This window comes from Crassostrea angulata, chromosome 1 (genome assembly GCF_025612915.1).
Source record: "Crassostrea angulata isolate pt1a10 chromosome 1, ASM2561291v2, whole genome shotgun sequence".
Classification (NCBI taxonomy): Eukaryota; Metazoa; Mollusca; class Bivalvia; order Ostreida; family Ostreidae; genus Magallana; species Magallana angulata.
This window is the reverse complement of record NC_069111.1, coordinates 54,093,544-54,102,187: the sequence shown is the minus strand read 5'-3', so window position 1 is coordinate 54,102,187 and position 8,644 is coordinate 54,093,544. Positions and strand designations below refer to the sequence as shown.

General features: G+C 34.5%; 1 pseudogene; it reads right to left on the bottom strand.

Moving 5' to 3' along the window:
• Window positions 1-2,564: 2,564 nt before the first annotated feature.
• LOC128185516 (uncharacterized) lies at window positions 2,565-4,770 on the bottom strand (annotated as a pseudogene).
• Between the last annotated feature and the right edge of the window lie 3,874 nt (window positions 4,771-8,644).

Sequence of the window (8,644 nt, the reverse complement as noted above, 5' to 3'; positions counted from 1 at the left end):
CTATAACGACAGAAACTACTATAGTTGTAACAAAGGAAAAGATGTTGTCAGTAACAGAGCTATAGATACAGACTTTGTATCATCTTGAAACCATGAAGAAGCTGACACTTGTATGTTCCTACATACAAAACATGCAGTCTTGGGTAGTATCAAATCAAGTTCGGATACAGATTGTTGTTGTTATTGGTGTGGGTGTTTTTGATGATTTGAAGATTGATGAGTTATGGGTGAAAGGGCAGGAATTTGCGATCGATACCAATTCATGATAATATTCGAACAGTGGGTCCAAGATCAAAAGCACTTTTATTCTTTCATGCATTCACGGATTGTGATACAGAGTCCGTATTTGATTGGATATGTAAAATGACAGCATGGCAGGCTGAAATGTGTTTGAGAACGTTGAAGAGGTATTCGGATTCTTAAGTTCTCCTTGTGACTGTGTGACAGAACATATAATCAATTTGTACACATCATGTACGTTCGGTCCAGCACTACCAATAGAGTAAATGACACGCGCCTTGACCTCTTTGCTCGTAAGCAGCGTCCGTACAATAGCATCCCTCGATCCCTCAGAAGCTGCTCTTATAGAGCATATTAAGAGATCTGTATTGCAAGCTAAACATACATTGGGTCAGTTACTATGTAAGTAACAAAACTCACCATCCCTTTCCAGATAGGGTTGGTATAAAGATTAAGATTTTCAGATTTCACACTGGACATCCTTACCACCAATGGCGGCTTCATGTTAAGAACTACTGAAATGTTGATGTAATATTAGTTGTTCTCGGGAATGCAAATGTTTCAAGTCCGAATTATTTTGCATTGCTCTTTGCAGTGCATCTCCTTAGCCGATTAGATCATGTACATTCAAAAATGAGCTGCAGCATCTTTTTAAACGCATGCGCAGAGTGTTCATATATGAAATGAACATCAAATTATATCATACAACAAATTTTTCTTCATAATTTCACAGAAAATAAAAACATTACCCAGAAATATTTAAAATATCATGAAAACATTTTGGAAAAAAGACGCCATTTTGAAATAAGAGGCGGCCATCTTGAAAATGACCAAAACTTTAATGGCCAACGATATTTTTTGATCAAGTAATGTTCAAGGAACCTTCATGCAAAATTTGGTGCTTGTATCTACAAGTGAAATATTCCATCCGCTACACTATATTTCTTTTTCACATTATAACCATCACACAACTATTAAATTTCTTATAGGAATCACTCCATCAGGTGTCATTTCTCTAATTTCAGAAGGATTTGGTGGACGAGTCTCTGATCGACAGATGATTGAAAAATCTCTACTTCTTGACATGCTTGAGGAAGCAGATGGAGTTATGGCAGATAAGGGTTTCTATTGCAGATATGCTTGAGAAAAAGGGCTGTTCTTTAAATATTCCTCATTTTCGTTCATCTTCTTCACAGTTTTCCTCTCAGGATGTGTTAAAAACTCAAGAAATTGCTAAATTAAGGATTCACGTAGAAAGGGCTATAGGGCGTGTTAAGAATTTTCACATATTTGATGGAGTACTTTCTCTTTCCATAGTGCCACTGGCGTCTCAGATGTTTGCTGTGTGCTGCTGGCTTACAAACCTTGATGTACCATTAGTTGAAAGCTAGAACATGTACATGTAAGTAATTTCGTAAATCCCAACGTACTAAATGTGTGAAAGTTTGAGTTTATCCATATGATTAAATCTGTGACATTTTATGTTCGCTACTCACAAAAACAACAAAATGAAAAAATAAGGGGCAATTATGATTTAATGTATGAGGGTGAAATATTTGAAATGAACCATTCAACAAGTTATGGTAACATAAAAGAACAGAAATCAGGATCAAAATAAATTCGCTCCACAAAACAGTTGCTCTGCTCACCTGCAGTCCACACCTGAATCTGGGCATAGTAGCTGTGATCCCTCATAAGTCTTCGGCCATTCTCCGACTCCTCAAGACAAAAACCTTTCATCCCTACCAACTCGTGAACCTATTGAAAAGCAAATAAATGTACTGTTCATAAATTGAGTTTATTGACTCATAAAAACAATAAAAATAATAAACACATTAAGTTTACATTTACCGGTATAGAAAAAGTGTACCTCTCTGTGTAATGACATCATTAGAGACGGAGTACGGACACTTTATCTCCAGAACTCCCTTCTGGTTTCCCTCTGGCATGGACTCATCATACACCTATCCATCACTGGTAGCTCCTAGAAATGCATGGGATGGATATATGGTGAGTCCAGACTCCTCCACTCTCAAACTGGTAACGGCGTTCTGGAGGGCCAAGTAATCCCCCAGGGCATTTTGGTCATGCTCAACTCCCCACCTGACTGGCACAGGGAGTGTCGGATACCTAGAAAATTAAATTACATATGACATAAATTCTTTGAATTTACTTATTAAAAAATTTAGTTAGATTCAGATGAACAATGGTATTCATTGGTATTTTTCAAGCATTTAAAGTCTCAATATCATACCTGTCCAACAGTTTTGAATAGTACATGTATAAATTCTCCGTTAATTATTATTATTATCACTATAATTAAACTAATGACTTGATATCTTACAGTTCTCTGCTGACAAGATGAGACCCTTCATGGCAGTCTCCATTGGATCTTCCAGTGTCCTAACTTCCTCTTCCATTACAACATCAGGAGTGTCATTGGGGATGCTCCACAAGTGACTCATGCCTAGAATTGATTTTGTTTTTTTATTTCATAGACTTATACATGTTCAATTTTGTGAAACAAATAATATAACCCATTGAAAAATGGTTTGATTTTATTTTTTTGTGTGTATCCTACCAGTTTTGGGAAATAGGCTTTTAAGGGTTTGTAGTTGCTTAAGTGCATTCATTTGGTTGAATGTCCTCTCTTCGGAATGCCGGGGATCAAAGTTGATTTGTTTTCTCTCTTGAAACTGGAGTTCCCCTTCAGCTGAAATTTTTGGTCTGCCCAAGTTCCACTCTTTTAGGGGTTTAGAGTCCATTTTCATCGGACAAGGAACATTCCACTGTCAGATCTTTGATGTTGCACTCTCCGACTTCAGGACTTCGGTCAGATGAAGGTGGTGCAGATGAAAAAGCAGCCCCCTATATGACTGCATGTCTGGGCAAGACTATAATAGATATTACAAAAACATTTAATTTTCTCCCATTCGAAATTCAAATGTAATATTTTCTCAATATATGATGACTTTCACTTTTCCAAATAAATTTACAAGTCCATGCATATATCAATGCTCATCATTCATAAGAGTTATAGAATATAAATTTTCTTTAAATAATAGTTGTACAATTTAGCATTTTAAGGTGGTATGGGACACTTCCATGTTGTGACATAACGTTTGTTGAAATAAACAATAAAGCCAAGTGTTATTTTATAAATAGTTTCTTTCCCAATTTTGTCATCTATCAACATAGCGCAGAGGTTTAAAGGGTTTACTACGAATCTGTAAGTCACCTCAACAAATATTTTAAGAAGCTATTTTTTGGTTAAATATTGAAAAATTTGCAAATTCTAAACCGGTGAAAGTATTTTAATTATAATGTACTTAAATCCACATTAATATGGACAGATGTCCCATACCACCTTAAACTGGTAATATTGTGCCTACCCAACAGGACATTCACAAGAGGCAAAATGGACCTTTGTCTTTTCCTCGATACAAAGGAAAACTTTGTATTTCATTTTTTTCATAGATGGCAAACAGATAGCTCTGACATAGTCAACTGAGTCCTCAATCTGCAATGTTAAAGTTTAAAATGAGTGTTTTGAAGGAATAGTTTTACAATAGTGTAGACACAGAAAAATTATGTTCTTGTAAATGCTTATCAGCTATATAATATTTTAAAGATGAGAGCAGGCTGGAAAACCATTGATTTGATACGTTTATATACGTTAAATTTCACCTTGATCTAATCCGAGGCACGTTTATAAGCATTATGATATGTCGGGGGGGGGGGGGGATGTATTTACATGTACATTTACATGATACATACCTGAGCTGTCATAATTTGTGAATTATCTCCAGCCTCAAAATGCTTAACAGCCCTGTCTAGTCCTTTAAAGTTTTTTACTTCTTTACCTTCTTCTGTATGTCGCAATACCATCATATGATAAATTTGCTGGAAGGAGATCTTTGGCAGGGAGGTGGGCGTGACGAGAGAATACGCGGCTGACTGCACTGGGGGGGGGGGGGGGGGGTTCTTGGCCAGAAACCTCTGGTATAATACCAACTGATGATGTTGCCTGGTATTTGATAAGGATTTCCGTTAATGGCCCTCTCCTTTTTCTACTATTTCCATCCTCAAGATTACGAGCAGCCATCTTCGCACGTAAACAATCTCGTAAACTTGCCCGTTTTGCACTAAATTCCGTTCTCGTTTTTAAATAATTTGCAGCAGATACTTTTATTTTTAATGCATAATATATACAATTAACACCTCAAAATAACATAGCATAAAAAATCAAACACACTTTCATATAAGAATCGTTTATTTCCATCAAACAAAACGGCGCTTTTTCTATCGAGTACTATGTATCCAATGTACACATTTGCCCTGCGGAAGTCGTTATGTGCATGCTCCAAATTTATCGTGAAACAGTCTATTGGATTCTTGTTTCAGGGAACAGTAGTTAAACACTGCGTCATGTTCATGCAATTCTGTAACAAACTTCCGTGAAGCTTTATTTCTAGAAAGCGGTCTTCGTTCACTAGTCTTGATGCGTTTACATCGCACGAGTATTGTCTAAGTTTGGATGACATACTTCAGAATCAAATAAAAATGCATAACTTTTTAGGAGAAATATTTAGACTGTTAATGTTCTAACAATTAAAACGTAGATATTTTATAGACACGAATAAAACGATTGAACTGAATATGTATCAATTATGTGTATACCTTCTTTCGGTATTACATTTCTTTGTATGAGGTGATCAGATAAGGTCAAATGTAATCAATCTTCGGGCTTTATGATAAATCACGCCAAACCGTATTTGATAACTCATAAATATTCAAAGAGTAATTCCTTATTCATTATATTATAATTTTCAACAAGATAACGATTAAATATTAAAAATACTCCTTGATGAAACGTATTGGGACTACGTTACAAAATCGATTCGTATTGTTATCACAGACAAACACACTGGATAATGTAAATATCTACAAAGAAGTGACCATTTTACGTTTCAGCTGAATTTCACGTACTATGAAATTTAAATTCACTAAATCTGTATCTAGTTATAAAAGGACATTTATCTTTACAATATATCAAAAATAATTGGACTCTCAATAATATTGCAAATATATTGTCTTAAAACTGGACATTTTTCTACTTTTAAAACTCTTCAGAATCTGTAGTTTGGCGTTAGCTTTACATTGTCACATGTATATTTTGAGGAAAAAAACCGACATATTCGCGAGCCAAGCAATATTTTACTGAACTGAAGGGTTGCTTCAACACATTTCAGGTTTTTTTTTTTAAATCAATGCCATTTAAACGCGAGAAATCATGGGAAAATGGGAATTTGAATATACGTGTAAGCTGAAGTGGACTTAACAATTTTTTAAAAATCTTATATTTCTCACTATAAATGAAAGAAAAAGTAAGCAAGCTTACATACCCCCATTGTTTGCCAGTGCTACACATTAAGGCAAGCAGAGTGGCCATTAGATACACGAATGAATAACTACAGGGGCTAAACTACAAAATTCAAAGTACTGAAGTACTTAAAGCCGGGCTCTTTTGGTGTGTAATTTTACATATTGTTTACTACAGATTCATTGACAATCTCTCCTCTCCCCCCCCCCTCTCTCTCTCTCTCTCTCTCTCTCTCTCTCTCTCTCTCTCTCTCTCTCTCTCTCTCTCTCTCTCTCTCTCTCTCTGTTAATTAGATAAACATAGTGATACATGTATTATGTATTGATCTTTTCATTTTTTTATACTTGAACTAGTGGTCTTTTAATTCAGGAAGTAGGACCAAATTTCAAAGCCCCCCCCCCCCCCCAAAAAAAAAAACCCCAAAACAAAACAAAACCAAACAAAAAAAAACCCAAAAACAAGCAAACAAACAAAAACCAAAAGGATCACCTCCATGGAAAAAAAAATGATTAAACATATCTTTGTTGAATTTAACAGACAATTTTTTAAAATGTGGAAGTGGTAAGGAACCCATTGCCAATGAATGTCCGTCACATTGAATGATCATAGAATAAGGTACATGTAGATTTGGTAATTATTTTTGTCCGACAGTATAAAGGATTGAACTTTTATTGTGTGAGGGGTGGAGGGACCCGATATCAAGCCTGAAAAATTGTTAATAAAAAATATAATACATCATAAATTACGCTTAAAATTTGTAAATGTCAGCAGAATATCAGCGTAATATAATATAGAGACACATTTTATAAGCATTTCATTTTTTCAAGTTTTTTAATCACAAGACAATAAGAGAGTGTAAAAATTTTGACTTTTTTTATAAGACTGCTTCATAACTCTGGGACCAGGTCTTCTTATGATGGGTTATGATTAAATAACATCAGAAATAACAATCCCACAAAAACAAGTTATGATGTCTATATCAATATTTGGGATAACTTTTTTATACCGGTAGTTTATGTTTATATTTACATGTATATGCGGTTTTCGCAGGTTGAGATCCCCGGGGAAAAGGGTAACCTAACATCACTCATTTTTTTCCTTTACAACTATATTTTAGTTTTAAGAAAAGGTACAAACTTTAATTTTTTCCAAGAGGAGATAAACTGCTAATAGAGAGGTAGGGAGTAGAGCTCTTTATTAATTTCAGATGTACTTACTGTGTTACATTCTCAAGAACTAAAAAAACCCTGGCCCCCCTCCCCGTAATTTCAAGATTCCATGGATATTATAACTTAGAAAATAGTCTGATTCATAAAAAACCCAGAGATGTTTGTAAAACACTTATGCCCCCTCCCTTGGAAACATCCACAAAGAAAATAAACGGAAACTGCAAATAACTGGAATTTTTTTAAGTCCAAGGACCATAACTCTTCCGATAATTGCTCTATCATACCCTATATCGAACTTGACCTAGATATTCTCATAATAACCCTGTATACCAAATTTCATTTCAATATGTTTATACTCTGCGAAGAAAATGAACGGAAACTGCAAATAACTAGAATTTTTCTACGTCCAAGGACCATAACTCTGTCGAAAATTGCTCGATCGTACCCATGCAATATCGAACTTGACCTAGATATTCTCATGATAAACCTGTATACCAAATTTCATTTCAATATGTTCATCCTCTGCGAAGAAAATGAACGGAAACTGCAAATAACTGGAATTTTTCTATGTCCAAGGGCCATAACTCTGTCGAAAATTGCTCGATCGTACCCAATATCGAACTTGACCTAGATATTATCATGATAAACCTGAATACCAAATTTCATTTCAATATGTTCATCCTCTGCGAAGAAAATGAACGGAAACTGTTGGTGGACCGACCGACCGACAGACAGACCGACCGACAGACAGCAGCAAAGCAATATGCCCTCCTTTCTTCGAAGGGGGGCATAAATATGTGAAAAGTATGGAACGCCAAATTAACATATATTCAAATATTTGTACCTATCTTCAAATAATTGTACCTATCTTCAATTAATTGTACCTATCTTCAAATCATTTGAAGATAGGTACAATTGAATTAAAGATAGGTACAATTGAATTGAAGATAGGTGTAAATAATTATACCTATCTCTAAATAATTATACCTCGGTACAAATGAATTATACCTAGGTACAAATGAATTATACCTATCTTCAATTCAATTTAAGATAGGTTCAATTGAATTATACCTATCTCTAATTCATTTGAAGATAGGTAAAATTCATTTGAAGATAGGTACAATTCAATTATACCTAGGTTCAATTCGTTTTGTGTATTGTTGAAAATAATGAACGCTCCCTTGAAGACATTTCAACATGGAGGGAAACGAGTGTGTGTGTGTGTGTGTGTGCAATATATTTGCAAAAGGCATCACTTACTTATTAAAATATACATGTATATCAATAAGTAAGCCAAAAACATGTATACCCGAATACCCCAAAAGTGACGGAGTTAGGGTAGTGACGTAATTAGGGTCACTATATACCTAAATAAAAAAAACTGGCTTTATTTTTTTCCATAATTTTATCAAAGAATGTATAATTCAGTTGATAATCACTCTATTTATTAACGCGGTAACAATTATTATGAGTTTGTGTTTGTTTTAAGGCTCAATCTTTCGAAAAGTTGACAAAATCATATTGTCTATTTTATCATCCCGATCCCGATTTTATTGTGACGTAACGAAAATGACGTACTATACAGGGAGTATTCATTATTGCCAATATTTTAGTAATTGAAGATAGGTTCAATTCAATTGTACCTATCTTTAATTCAATTGTACCTATCTTCAATTCATTGCATTTGTACCTATCTTCAAATCAATTGTAGCTATCTTCAAATGAATTAAAGATAGGTATAATTGAATTGTACCTATCTCTAATTCAATTTGAAGATAGGTACAATTGAATTGAAGATAGGTACAAAAGAATTGAAGATAGGTACAATTGAATTGAAGATAGGTACAATTAT